General features: G+C 37.7%; 1 pseudogene; it reads right to left on the reverse strand.

Annotated features, from left to right (window-relative positions):
- Positions 1-517: 517 nt before the first annotated feature.
- LOC119243816 (ATP synthase F(0) complex subunit C2, mitochondrial-like) lies at positions 518-931 on the reverse strand (annotated as a pseudogene).
- Between the last annotated feature and the right edge of the window lie 14,645 nt (positions 932-15,576).

The following is a 15,576-nucleotide window of genomic DNA, read 5'->3' on the forward strand; positions in this document are numbered from 1 at the left end:
ACTTTTAGGTTGTTTCTATTTTTTCCCATTACAAGCAAAATATCAGTGAATATCACTGTTTGTATCTTTGCCTACATATATAAATATTTACTTTAGAAAATTTTGAAAATGGAATTATTTGGTCAAAGAGTGTAACTATTAAGACTAGCTTCAAAGAGACTTAGTATATATATATATGCTTATTATTATATATTTATATATGTATATTATTATATTTATATATTTATGCATGTTTTATATTATATAATATATATCATGTATAAATTTTATATTATATATAAGTTTTACATTATATATAAATCTATCTAATTATCCATCCATCCATCCATCTATCCATCCATCCATCCATCTATCCATCCATCATTTACCTTGGTAGAAACAACCTCTCTTTTTTTTCTTGCTATACAGTATTTGTCTTCCTTGTCAAACCATGAGCCAATGACTTTCCCCAGGCAGTCTGGAGAGGTAAAGAAAAGGTACAGGGCAGAAAGAATTATGGGAGGTGGAGACAGCTCCTTCACATGGCAAAAAGGATGAGAAAGGTGATCATCAAGCAAAAAAGCCCCATGACCTCTGAGAGGGCAAAGCCCAGAATGGCATAGATGAGCTATTGCTTCAGAGGAGGGTTTTTGGCATAACCCATGATGAGGCTCCCAAACACAGTCCCCTTCCAGCTCTACTAGAGCCAGTATCCCTACTGTGGCAGCCCCAGCAAACTTAGCTCCTTTGTCAATATCCCTTGAAATAGTGCTGGTTTGGAAGCTGTAGCAAGGAATAAATGAATTCAGTGGAAATGGGGCTGCCAGGTTGCCTAGGCTCTCATTTGTCAGTCTCTGAATGTTTTAGCACCACAGTGGACTTTGATTTCTCAGCAACTGAGAGGTGCTCCTGACCAAGGAGGGGTGGAGATAAATTTGGCACAGGAATACATTTTTTATGCTAACTTATTTATTTATTTTTTAATTTGAACATTTATCACTTTTTTACATTTTTTAAACAATATTTGCTTCCCCCACCCCCTCAGATTGAGTCCCCCTAGAATTTCCTTCCCCAAGGCACCCGTGTACCATCACCTCAGTCCCCTGTGCTCCTCCCTCCCTCCCTCTCACCCCTCTCCCTCTTGTCCCCTGCAGGATGTCTCTGGTTTATAATTGTCTGTTTTGGCTTTATTGTGGTGTGTACTGTTATTATTATTTTTTTACACAACCCAAATGCCTAAAAATAGATGACTGAATCAAGAAGATGTGGCATATATACATAATAGAATATTATTCAGCATTCAAAAAAGATAAACGCATGCCATTTGCAGCACCATGGATGGAGCTAGACGGAATTATGCTTAGTGAAATAAGCCAGAAGGAAAAAGAAAAATATCAGATGGTTTCACTTATAACAGGAATATAGGGGAACCAAATTAGACATCAGGAATACATTTTTGAGGGGTGAGGGGATGTAGCAGGAGAGTTGTTCCCGGTGAAGAGATGATGACAGAGACAATCTCATACCTTTCATCCATAGTGTTGATTTGTGACTGGGGAGCATTTGCCCTCTGCCCCTTTGTGTCTCAGTGGGGCCATCTGCCTGATTCTCATTTGTGGACTCTGAGCAGAAGTAATAGGTGTCCCTATCTGATATACCTTCTCTTTGGCCTTCTTCTTCCATCTCTCAGCTGAGTGTCAGTTACTCAGGTGAACCTGGAGGCTCCAGACTCTGGTGATCAGGCTCTGTTATCCTCTCTATCAGAGGATGAGAGGCCCCTACCACCAACCAGGATTACCTTCTTCAGACTTAGGTAATAACTATGTATTGTATGAATCCATTCACATGAAGGAATGATCTATTACAATGCCTAGTTTTTCTTACCCCACAGTGTTTCCTTGTCATTCAGAAATGTTCTTCCACCAAGAGCATTTAAGAGTGTCCTACTGGTTTCCTAATCTTACCAACTACTATAGCACTAGAAAAAATTTCTAAATTCATAGCTGGTAAATGGTAGGTTTTCTCACTGTTTTTTGATCTTGCAATTCCTTGAATTCTAGTAAATTTGACATGCTGATTGACTGTGTTTCTTCTTAGTCCAAAGACCTATGATCTCAAAAATTATTTAACATTCCTCCACCCCAAATCTTAGTTTTAAAGGTTCCTCCACATGCATATTTGTGAGTACTTAGAGACACTATCTTGAAGACAAAACAACAACAACAACAAACAGGCCCAAAACTAGGTGGAATTAATAGAAATATGAGCATAACTTCAAGATAGTTTATTTGGAGCTGCCAACAGTTTCTCAGTGGGGATGTGAGCCAATATGATAGTGTATGAATGAGAAGGGGGAAAAAAAAACCAACACTGTGGAAGTTGTTCAGTTCTTTTAATGAGTCTTGAATCCAGTGAACTAAGTGATAATTCATCTTATTTAATTGAGTAACACTAACTGGTGAAGGCAATCAAATAGGCTATACATTGTAGTTAGTCAAAGTTGATATATATATATATATATATATATTTAATTTACCTCTGATATCTTAGCCTTCTGCCTTTGTGCTCTGTGGGTAGATTCTTATTGTGCTACTGTGGGTAGTATTTATTGGAATATCTCACAACAGATTAGAGAATACTCTGAGACATGACATTATATCACAAAGCTTAGCATTACATTGCTGCAACAATTTATGTAGAAATATGACCTCAATATGACCCTAGAGGGAGAAGCATCCCTCCTCAGGATGGAGGATGGGGAAAGAATCAGAAATTAAGTTTATTTACTAAAAATTTGATTATATGGCACACCTGAGTCAATGGACAAAGATTAATGCCCACTCTATCCACATTTCCTGGGGTCAAACATTTCAGATCATTATGCGCTCATGACGAGCCATAGTTTTATTTAATTGCATTGGTTCATTTACTATAATTTGATAATATTTCCTATGAACACACATTTAAATAATATTCAACTAAAACAATGTTTTTAGAATAGGCATGGCAAAAGGCCTTTGAAATCAGAAAACTCCAGTAATAGAGCGTCCCTTAGCACAAGGCTTAGATTCGAATCTCATCATGACTTAGCAGAAATCAGAAAAGATTAAATGTGTGCATCTAACTGTAGGCAGAATTATGTGAAGAAAATCTTCCTTTAAAATCATGAAAAGTAGTACAAAGTGTCATTGAGCTCTCGGCATAGGGCATTGGAGCCCAAATTTTATTTTATTTTATTTTTTTTTTTTAATTTTTTTTTTAATAATAAATTTTATTGTTATATTCCCCATACAATTGCAGCCCCCCCATTCTGACCCCAATCCCTCCCCTCCCGCCCCCGCCCCCCAAAAAACTGTCTCTGGTTCATAGTTTTTTGTTGATTTTGATTTTCACTTTCTTATAGTTATTCATTTTCCTGGTCCCTTATTTAAGTTTTCTAGATTCCTGCTATGAGTGAGACCATCCGGTATTTTTCTTTTTCTTTTTGGCTTATTTCACTGAGCATGATCCCTTCCAGCGCCATCCATGTTGCTGCAAAATGCATGTGTTTATCTTTTTTGAATGCTGAGTAATATTCCATGGTATATATGTACCACATCTTCTTGATCCAGTCATCTATTTTTGGGCATTTGGGTTGTTTCCAAAGCTTAGCTATTGTAAACAGTGCTGCCATAAACATAGGGGTGCAGGTGTTCTTTGGAATTGATGTTTCTGTGTCCTTTGGGTAAATACCTAGGAGTGGAATTGCTGGATCATATGGAAGCTCTATGTTTAGTAGGTCCAGAAATCTCCACACAGCTTTCCACAGTGGTTGGAACAGTTTGCACTCCCACCAACAGTGCAGAAGAGTTCCTTTTTCTCCACACCCTCGCCAGCATTTGTTGTTGCTAGTTTTTTTAATATGTGCCATTCTCACTGGTGTAAGATGGTATCTCATGGTAGTTTTGATTTGCATTTCCCTGATTACAAGTGATGTTGAACATTTTTTCATATGCCTGTTGGCCATTTGCATTTCCTCTTCAGAGAAGTTTCTTTTTAGCTCTTCTGCCCATTTTTTGACTGGATTATTTTCTTTGTTGTTGTTGAGTCTCATCAGCTCTTTGCAGATTTTTGTGATCAGTTGGGTGCAAAAATGTTCTCCCAGTTGGTGGGGTTTCTCTTTGTTTTTGTTATTGTCTCTTTTGCTGTGCAGAAGCTCTTTAATTTGATGTAGTCCCAGCTGTTTATCTTTGCCTTCACTATCACTGCTTTGGGTGATGTGTCTGTAAAGATGTCTTTGATGTGCAAATCCCGTAGTGTTTCGCCTATATTTCCTTCTATATATTTTATGGTTTCAGGTCTTATGTCTAGTTCTTTAATCCATTTTGAGTTGATTTTTGTGTATGGTGTGAGGTAGTGGTCAAGCTTCATTCTTTTGCATGTAGCGACCCAGTTTTCCCAGCACCATTTATTGAACAAACTTTCTTTGCTCCAATGCATAGTCTTTGCTCCTTTGTCAAAGATTAGTTGACCATAAATCTGTGGGTTTATTTCTGGATTTTCTATTCGATTCCATTGGTCTGTATGTCTGTTCTTGTTCCAATACCATGCAGTTTTGATGATTATGGCTTTGTAGTATAGTTTGAAGTCTGGGAGTGTAATGCCTCCATTCCCTTCTTTTTTTTTCAGGAGAGCTTTGGCTATTCGGGGTTTTTTGTGATTCCATATGAATTTCATCAATAATTGTTCTATTTCTTTGAAGAATGACATTGAAATTTTCATTGGAATAGCATTGAATCTGTATATTGCTTTTGGAAGAATGGCCATTTTAATAATGTTTATTCTTCCAATCCACGAGCAGGGGATGTCTCTCCATTTCTTTGTGTCTTCTTCTATTTCTTTTAACAGTGTTTTATAGTTTTCTTTGTATAGGTCCTTTACCTCTTTTGTTAGATTTATTCCCAAATATTTGATTTTTTTTGTTTCAATAACAAAAGGGATGGTTTTTTTGATTTCTTCTTCTTCAGATTTATTGTTTGTGTATAGGAAAGCTACTGACTTTTGCGTGTTGATTTTGTATCCTGCCACTTTACTGAACTGATTGATGAGTTGAATTAGCTTTTCTGTGGAGTTTTTGGGGTTCTCTATGTATAATATCATATCGTCTGCAAATAGTGATAGTTTGACTTCTTCTTTTCCTATTTGGATTCCTTGGATGTCTTTCTCTTGTCTTATTGCCCTGGCTAGGACTTCCAGTATTATATTGAAAAGCAGTGGTGAGAGTGGACATCCTTGTCTTGTTCCAGATCTTAATGGAATTGCTTTCAGCTTTTCACCATTGAGAATGATACTGGCTGTTGGCTTGTCATAGATGGCCTTTATGATGTTGAGGTATGTTCCTTGTATCCCAAGAATTTCAAGGGCTTTTATCATGAATGGGTGTTACACTTTGTCGAAAGCTTTCTCAGCATCTATTGATATTATCATATGGTTTTTATATTTCTTTTTGTTGATGTGTTGGATAACGTTGATTGATTTTCGGATGTTAAACCATCCTTGTGCCCCTGGAATGAATCCTACTTGGTCGTGGTGAATTATCTTATGGATACATTGTTGGATTCTGATGGCTAAAATTTTATTGAGGATTTTTGCATCAGTGTTCATTAGGGAGATTGGCCTGTAGTTTTCCTTTTTTGTGTTGTCCTTGTTCGGTTTTGGTATTAGTGTAATGTTGGCTTCATAGAACGTGTTTGGTATTGTCCCTTCCTTCTCAATTTTTTGGAAGAGTTTGTGAAGGATAGGCACTAATTCGTCTCTGAATGTTTGGTAGAATTCATTTGTAAATCCATCAGGTCCTGGGCTTTTGTTTTTGGGGAGGTTTTTGATTACCATTTCAATTTCGCTAATTGTAATTGGTCTGTTTAGGTGTTCTATTTCTTCTTTATCTAGCTTTGGGTGATTGTAGAGTTGTAGGAATTTGTCCATCTCCTCTAGATTGTTAAACTTGTTTCCATATAACTGTTCATAGTAGTTACTGATTATTCTTTTGATTTCTGCTGTGTCCGTTGTGATTTCTCCTCTTTCATTGATGATCCTGTTTATTTGTGCTTTCTCCCTTTTTTCCTTTGTGAGCCTGGCTAGGGGTTTGTCTATTTTATTTATTTTTTCAAAGAACCAGCTTTTGGTTTCATTGATCTTTTGGATTGTTTTTTTAGTTTCAATTTCATTTATTTCTGCTTTGGTTTTTATTATTTCTTTTCTTCTACTGGTTTTGGGGTTTTTTTGTTGTTCTTTTTCTAGATCTTTGAGCTTTGAGATTAGGTTGTTTCTTTGAGTTCTTTCTTGTTTCTTGATGTGAGCTTCTATTGCTATATATTTTCCTCTTATTACTGCTTTTGCTGCATCCCATACATTTAGGATATTGGTGTCCTCCTTGTTGTTCAATTCAAAAATTTTTTTAATTTCGTCTTTCATCTCCTCATTAGTCCAGTGGTCTTCCAGTAGTGTGGTTTTTAATCTCCATGAGGTAGGAAAGTTCCTTGCCTTCTTTTTATGGTTTATTTCTAGTTTGATGCCTTCATGGTCAGAAAAGATGGTTGATATGATTTCAATCTTGGTGTATCTGTTGATGTTTGTCTTGTGCCCCAGTATGTGATCGATCCTGGAGAATGATCCGTGTGCGCTTGAGAAAAATGTGTATGGAGCCCAAATTTTAGAAGAGAAACCAAGAGTTTACTCCTGTATTTATCTCTGTTTAGGGTATCTTAATTAATTAATTTAAAGTTTCAAACATTTATTAATCAGTGTAAACCCAACACAACATATTTTTGTACATTTAGAGGGTAAATATTTCTTGGTTAAGTAAATAATTGTGTGGATGGCTTCTGCAAGCTCTTCATGCTAAGTAGCTTTATAGTGAAATATTTCATTTAGAAGTGTGGACCTTATTTCTTCACTGCTGTCATCTACGTTTATTGAATAGAACTTGTACCGTTCATTGGAACCTAGTTTATTCCAAGGTCCTGGGTTATTCTGTCTGTCCCAACCAACATCTGCATTGACCAATACAGGCCATGGATATAACGTTGCTCCAACACCTCCAGGTCCAATACATACAAAGAGGGGCCTCACACTAGGATGCTTCTTGGCCTGACTGAGGGCCTGGTGGAACATGGTTGTGAGAGAGCCTTGGGCCAGGAAGGAGAGGAAAACAAATCTGCAAGGCCCGGTACTGAGTCTCTTATTAGGGGTATTTTAGATTTCAGTATTGTGTTAAGCTTTGAGTTACTTTGAAGAGGAGAAGTTACAGTGAATAGAGACTGGCTGGTCCTGGCCATAGGGTGAAGTCTTGATTTTGAAAGTTTGGACACCTTATTTCATGAGAATGAACCATCCCACCAAGTCATTCATATACTCTGATTTGACAGGTTGATTGGAGACCTGGAGCTACCCTGGTGACTCCTGGGCTCCTATATTGTGTTCTGACTTGCTGCCTTCTTTCCCATATCAATGAAGCTTCTTGTGAGCCTACCTTAACCAGGCTCCTTCCCCAAAGGGCCATCTTTATGCAGGACGACTGCCATTGCTGTTTTTGTCAGGTCATAGTTATGCTAAGGTCCTGAAAACCCTGTTTAGTATGACCTGTGTTTTTCTTGCTTCTATGAACTGTGGTTCCTTCACTTAGATGACCATACATGGCTGCAGGGTTATCATCCATCATCCACACAGATTTTACTTGGAGAGCTGGTTGTATCACATGCTCCAGGCCTCACAGAAGGTCAGCTTGTTCATATAGCTTTGTGAGGAGATCAACTAAGACGTATCTCCTGAGTCCTGGGAAATTACCTTAATGTAGGAAGCAGTAGGAATTCTGTTAATCCTACAATGGGAAGGGACTTTATAATATTTTCTTAACCTTATATTTGTATCTGCTATGAAATTAAAGATTTTGAGCAGACTTGGGGACCTGGACTGATTTGAAATAACCTAGGCCTTTAGTCTGTACTTGAACAAGCTACTCGAATTATATAGTTTTTCAGACAACCCTTCCTGCTTCAGACCCTGGATCCAGAATTATAAATACTGGGGCTTCAAGGGATCTCTGTCTCTTTTATATTCTCTTCAACTTACAGATTAAGTCAAAGTCTTAATTATTTTCAACTATGTCTTGGTAGATAACATCACAAAGCAGGTGATGCAATAATACTTCCAACCCCACTTTTTTTTTTTTTTTTTTTTTTTTTTTGTGGGACCCTCGCCGGTGGCCGGGGATTGAACTGGTGCTGCAGAGGCTGCAGGCAGGCTCGCAACCCAGAGCTCAACCACTGTGCCACCAGGGGAGGTCCCCAACCCCACTTTTTAAGGAGGTTTTTAGGAGAAAGTGGCCAGTGAAAATGAAGCCTTTATTTCTGATATAAAAGTGTTTTTGAGATACATGGATAGGGAGCAATCCTTTTCTTAGAGGCGCAAAGAGTAATAGGATTGTGGGGGAGAGAGCTGAGTCAGGACAGACTAGATAATGCTCTAGTAGCAAATTATCACAATCTCAGTAGCTTGATGCAGTGGAGAATTATTTCTTAGTCATGCAATATATTTTGTAGACCCTGATGGTTTAATGGCAACCATCCCAGATGAGTTTTAGGAATTCCCACTTGCTTTTTTCTGGTGTTTCTGTGTTAGTACATGGGTTCCAGCCCACAGTGACAGTGAAAACAGAGCTAGAGGGTTATGAAGGAGCTTTTCACTTCCTTTCACTTCCTTCTTACAAAAGGGGCACAGGGTACCTCTACATGGAGTGTATTGGCCAGAATTAGTCACCTGACCCTGCCTAACTGTAAAGAGGCTGGGAGAAGTAGCCTACTGTTTGTGACCAACAGTAATGCTTGTCCAGCAGAAGAGACAGGATGAAAGGAATAAGGCTCCTGGTAAGAGGCAGGATTGCTTTCCTACAGTTTTCTTCCCAACAGGGGCCATGTTGCCCAATGCGTGGTGTGCACCAGCATGGATGATTAGCAACATTTCTCCCTGAGAGGTTCCACCATGGGCCCATGTTGAGAGAGTAGGGAGCGGCTGCAGACAGCAGATAAAGTTCTTTGCCATTACCAAAGACTCTGAGTCTTAATGAATTTGCAGTGGGGGGAGGCTGGGGAAAGTGCCATTGAGAGCAGCTCTGCTTTTCACTCTCCAGCCCAAACTTTTATTAAAGATATGAACAAAGGAACAAGAAAATAGCATGCAAGTGTGTTTTTGCTTATACAGATTAATAAATTACTGCTGAAAACATGTTTTCCTGGTTAGTAGGGAACATGTGCAGAAGCCAGCACATTCTCAGAGAACCGGCGTCAATTCTGGGAAGAAGTTCTGCTTGCAGAACTTCTGGAACTCTGTATGCAGAGTAAACTGGTATTCACCAAAAATTCCAGCTCCCTTTTGGGTGGCAGGCTCCTAACAGGGAGCAGGGGGAATTGAGGGAGGCTCTTGGTGCAAATCTTCAATTGTTTCCTATACCAACTTCTCCTGTTTCTAAGATTCATTAAAAGTACTTTGCTGAGGTGGGTATGTAGGATTTTGAAAAGCCGCTGCTGATTCCTCCAGCTTATTTAGGAGCCATCTGGAAGAGGCCTTGGGGCCAAGGCAGACGTGCTGTTCCCCAGTCTCAGATCTGTCCTTAGGGAGCATGCGCGGGCTTGCGCGCACACAAACACACACACACACTCACTATAAACCATGTCTTTTATTGGTGTTAGATTAACTTTTTTTTTTTTTTAAAGATTTATTTGTTTATTTATACAAGCACTGGGTACAGTCAGAAGTGCGGGAGGGTGAGAGAATTCACCAGAGCCAGAGCAGGGAGCCGAACAGGCAGAAGGACCGAAGTACACTGCTGAGGGGAGCAGCGGGCACAGCAGGAGAGGTCTGTTGTGCCATGTGGGACCCTTGCCGGCGGCAGGGGATCGAACTGGCGCTCCGGAGGCTGCGGGCAACTTCGCAACCCAGCGCTCAACCGCTATGCCACCGGGGATGCCCGGTGCTAGATTAACTTTTAAGTTTTCTAAACTTCTGAACTAGTTGGCAGCAGGATCCTAGGTGGCAGGATGCTGAGCTCAGTGTTCAGCTTTGATTAAAAATAGATTGCATATGTCACAAGATTTAAAGCAGGCACCGATAAGAGGTGGCAGTGGTTCCTAAATGCTGGCCTGTGTACTGATTCACCAGAATTACCTGAGACACCAGGTAAAATACAGAGATGTAGGCCCCATCATCAGACCCATTGAATTGCCTGGACTAACATGAAGGGGTCTGTATTTGAGTTCAGGTCTATTTAGGCCTGTTTAGTTACATAGCCTGTTTTGGGAATCATTGCAGATGAGCAAAAAGCACTGGAAGCTTGAGTGTCTATTAGCTGGTTTGCAGTCTTTCTCTGAGTCTGTGTGGACTCAAGTGTCTGAACTCACTTAACATTTCTGGTCAGTTTTGCCAGCTGCGTTATGATGGCATTGAACCTCAATCTTTTTGAATGAAATATTACCTGGAACCCAATATAAGCAGATAAAAGTAGAGTGGCTCTGGTGAAATCAGTGGTCAAGTTATCTTTTGAGTGCCATAATGAACTCAATGAACTAAATGAAATGAAATGAACTAATGAAATGAACTAATGAAATGAACTCAAGGCTATTTGAAATGAACTAAAGGCTGCCAAATAATTCTAGGGATATATGGGACACAATTTGAAACACCTCTGGGTGAATGATCATTGAAGTTTCTTTTCTGAGAAGTTTTAAATCTTCACCTTAAGGGGTGGGGTGGGCATGAAAACAATGAGAAGTTGTAGTCTGCTGAGGACTTACGTGTCTGTCTCTCCTCACCTGCCTCTCTTCCTTTTACCACTACCCTCTTTCCTAAAACAGATGAAAGCCAGGACATATCTTACTTTCCAGGTTCTCAGGCAAAATATGGTAGGAATTTGAGGAGAGAATATCTGAAATTCTTTTGAAGGTGAAAAGTTGTTATTGCCAATAGATCTTTTTTTTTTTTTAACCTTTCATGGTATTTTCAGGTTGATATCACAGTGTTTTGAAGTTGAATATATTAACTTACAGGTTTTCACATTTTCTAACATATCTGACAAAAGCCCTAGCAGGCAAATCAAGCACATACTCAAAAAAAAAGTATGATGTATTGTATAGACCCTAAGCAGGTTTTGTTTTATTATTGCATTTAACTGCTCACACACCCACTCGAATCCTATTTTTAGTTATTATATTAGAATTATATGAGATTAGACATAATAAAATTCCCTTAGGAGTAAGAAGCCCTAATTGGGTTCTAAAATTGTCCTGGTTTTACACAGGATTGGATCTTACAAAATCTGCATTTAGCACATTATTTAATAGTTTTATTTTAAAAATAAAGTCATTTCCAACATCAACAATTATGGCAATTCCTACGTGACTTCCAGGTTTCTTAATATTTTTACTCCTAAATACTTTAGCACATATCCCTAAGAAAAAAGATTTTTTAACACAAAAACACATAATGTGCTAGCATATAATAATACAATTTAGGGAAGTTATTAACATTAATATAATACTATTAACAAATATTCAGTCCATATTGAAATCTTACCAGTTGATATTCATGTTTTGATAATATCAATATGAATTTTCATATTCATTTATATTTTTTAAGATTTATTTATTTATTTATGCAAGATCTGGGGTACAGACCAGATGCATGGGAGGGTGAGAGGATTCACCAGAGACAGAGCGGGGAACAGAACAGGCAGACTGATGAAATACACTGCTGAGGGGAGCAGCGAGTGAGACAGGAGAGGTCTGCCACACCTAGCGGGATTCTCGCCAGCCGGTCAGGATCAAACCCACTCTGCAGAGGTTGCGGACAGCTTCACAGTGCAGCACTCAACCGCTTAGCCACCAAGGAGGCCCTCATATTTATTTTTAAACTTGAATTTGATAGCATACTATATTACAGTAGTAGCACATCTAAAGTGCGCTAGAATAATATTCATTCAACATTGTTAAATTATAATATTTAGGGATATAGAAAGGTAATTTTTAGGGGTATAAGATAGACATCTCTTACATGAAAAGCTCATAGTCCAGTGGTATGAAGAAAAATAGGCAGAAAATCACAAATTACAGGACATGCTGTATGTTATGATGATGGAAAAAAACAAAGGGTAATATAGAATGAATGCATACTGCTAACAGAAACAAGGGACTGAAGAAAAGGAAATGATTTGTAGATACTGAATTAGGGCATTTTGGTACATGACAGAGGTGGAGAATTCCTGAGAATTCTTGGATTTGTAAATCTATAGAGAGATGAAACCATAGCTCTAAGAGACCTCTAGAGAGGACAAAGTTTATGTCTTGGAGGAGATACATTTTTAAACAGGAGAATATAAAAAATTGGGGGCAGAAAATTAGAAGGAAGATGAAAATCCAGAAATCCAACACATAATCTCATATAAGAACTGCTTTTCTCATTAAATATTTTAGTCAGGTTATGTGTTTATTAGAGGGTTAGGTCATTACAATTCATGTTTTGATATGCCTGAAAGCTCTCTTATCACTTATCTTGTGCCTTGGATTAGAGGATTTGAACAAAATAGTCCATATACAAGTTTAAATAGTAAGTTAAAAATTCACATTGGCCTTTTTTCTGTTGAAATTATGATATGAATCATTATAATTTGAGAAGCTTTTTGCCTAAAATAGGTAACATCCTGTAGATTTGCCTCTAACTCTTCTATTAATTGAACTGCAGGCATGTTTGTGTTTTGAGACCTATTCTAGCACTATTAGACTCAGCAGATGAAAAACATGAAGACTAGTTCAACCTAGGAGATAATCAATTTTTCATGCTCATTAACATTTAGATGAGTCTCTTGTAAGGGAACAGTTGCAGCATGACACATTCTAATGCCGAGTAACATTTCATTCCTCTAGATAGAGAAGAGAAAGACTAACGTGCTCCAGGTGAAAGTGTAAAGATCTTAAATTTCAGAGTAAATGTGAAGGCCAAAGGAAATTTGTGAAAATGGGAGCCAGAGAATTGATAAAATTGATAGCCAGGAAACATTTCAGTTTCATTAATATTCTCATAATTTCTTAACCATCACCATTTTTCATTAGGTTTTTTGACTGAAGGAAAAAGGAAAGCTTTTGAGACTTGGATCTTTTATCATATCTTTTGTGCTTTGACACACTCTTGGAACCATTTTAATACTTTATACTGGAAAGAGACATCTTAAATCTTTCTGAAAAATTAAAATGAAAACAGAGATTTAATTACATTGGTCTTAGTAGTCATGGCCAAATGTTAAACATGGAAGGCCTCATAGCACAGTGTAACCAATGAGTGATCAGAAGACTCGATTATCTTGAGGAGAGAGTTTTATTGTTCTGGATTTCTATCAGTCTACCAACATTCACTCAATCTTATATTTAAAATGTGACTATTCCAAATAATTTCTCCTCTTATAAGGTATATTTAACACCGCACTGGACTGCCCCCTAATTAATATGGTTTAGGAAGCTCTCTATAGTTGTGCTTTATTCTTATTTTTGAAAGTGACCTTTGGCCGTTGGCTTTGGCTACCAGATCAACAAGCTTAAGCTGATGCTGCCTCCATTGAACCCATGCTGCCCTTCTACCATGGGATTATCCAGCAAAGTGTGCACATGTGGCATGCAAACACACACTAATATCATATATATGCATCTCCATGCAGGGTAATATGTGGCAGAAGAAGTGACCATTTAGAAATGTGAGGATGAAATGAGGGAACCAAGAAATACATCTGCCTTCCTGTAATATCAGATTGGATTTTTAAAATATAGAAAGCTTATTTTTTTTTTCACCGTAAAAGCCACTGGCAGTGATAAGTGTGATTTCCAAGACTATACATAGCACAGGAAAAGCTCCAACTAATGTGCTGGGTTTCAATTTCAGCATAGCTCATTAGAACAACAATGCAAACCAGCTGTCCCCTGGTGTTTGGAGAAGAAAGATCCAATTAACTGGCTGTCTTCCACCTGGTTCCAGATTTTGCCATCTCCTTATGAGCCTGTAAGAGAGCCAGTTTGCATGAATTCTAGCCATTAAATGCAAGCCAGATAGTGAGGGGAGATGGGGAGAATAGGTATTCTCTGAACTATTGTGGGGCAGAGAGGGGTGTTGGGGAGAAGGTGAAAGACCATCTAGAGCTTAGATATCTGGAAAGGTAGCAATGAATTAATTTAGCATGGTATTGACTTAAAAATTGTTCCTTATTTTGTGTAGGTCATTGTGAAAGCCACTTATGCATTATGTTTCTATGAATGTAAATATAGGACCATTTTGGGATAATGCATTTGTTTTGAATTTTCTCTTTAGCAGTAGTGACATATGAAGTGTGAACCATACATCTATATTGTAATTAACCATATACCTATATTCAAATATTTAAATTTCACTGGAATTCATCATTAAGATTTTCTTTTTGTGAATTTGTCAAAGTATCATAATTAACTCAGAAATAAAAACAATGACCAGCCTTTTTAAGTCATTTTTATTTTATTTTATCTTTTGGAGTGAAGCATATAATTGGTATCTGACCATTTAGTCTTTGGAATAAAACATCCAAAGATATGACTCCTGCAAATATAGGTCTACATCTTTCCGGAGTAATACTACATTCTCAATAGAGTCGTCAATAAAACAATCATTTCTCAGTACTGAAGCCTGAAAAACCTGTTGTATTACACTTTTCAATCTCTTCGAAATCACATTTTAAAAATCCATTTTGCTGCAAGATGACCAATCTCATCTGATTTATAAGCCATGGCCTCAGAGGAAATATGGTATGCTTGGAGTTGGAGCCACAGAACAAATGTGCCAGGTTGGAAGCAGACACTTCCTGCATGTTGAGCAGTTTCCAAGTGTCAGTTTACAATTTCTAAGTCATGTGGCAAATGATCATTTACTTGGCAGCCTGAGTACTATACTTATTTTCCATAATATTTTGGGTTTACATAGATTTTCCCTTTCTATCTGGTAGAGAAAGCATTTATGTAGGTGGTTATTCTCTAACAAACCCCTTTTACCATTTCATATTTTAAAAGAATTTCATGAATTTTTACTTCTTAAACTGTCTGATGTTAAGATGGTCTCACTTCAGATGGGGTTTACACCTTCCTCTTGCTTCTTACGCTTACATTTTAGAAACATATCAAGATTCCTGTGATCCTGAAATTGTAGTAGCCTATAATGCATAGGAATAAGAGTTCTTCATGAGCTAGCCTCAGCGGAATTTATTTAGATCCCTTGCAGGTTGTGTAGTTTAAATATTATTATTAAAAGTTACATATTTACATATGATCCTTGACTGAAGTCAAACAAATAATTGTTGATCTTGGATTTCTATGACTTTAAATAAGAAGTTGAGTAAAGAAAGCAAAGCTCCCCAAACTATAGTCACAGTCTTTTTAATGTAAATATTTAAAACTTATTCTTCTAAAATCACCTTATTTGCCATTGTGAATTCATTGGCAAATACTTGAGTGGAGAAGCTCTGATTAATATCTTAAATGCTTTTTGGTAATTCTCAAGTTT

Source organism: Talpa occidentalis, unplaced genomic scaffold, assembly GCF_014898055.3.
Source record: "Talpa occidentalis isolate TD23 unplaced genomic scaffold, MPIMG_talOcc4v2.1 talOcc4.13, whole genome shotgun sequence".
NCBI classification, from domain to species: domain Eukaryota; kingdom Metazoa; phylum Chordata; class Mammalia; order Eulipotyphla; family Talpidae; genus Talpa; species Talpa occidentalis.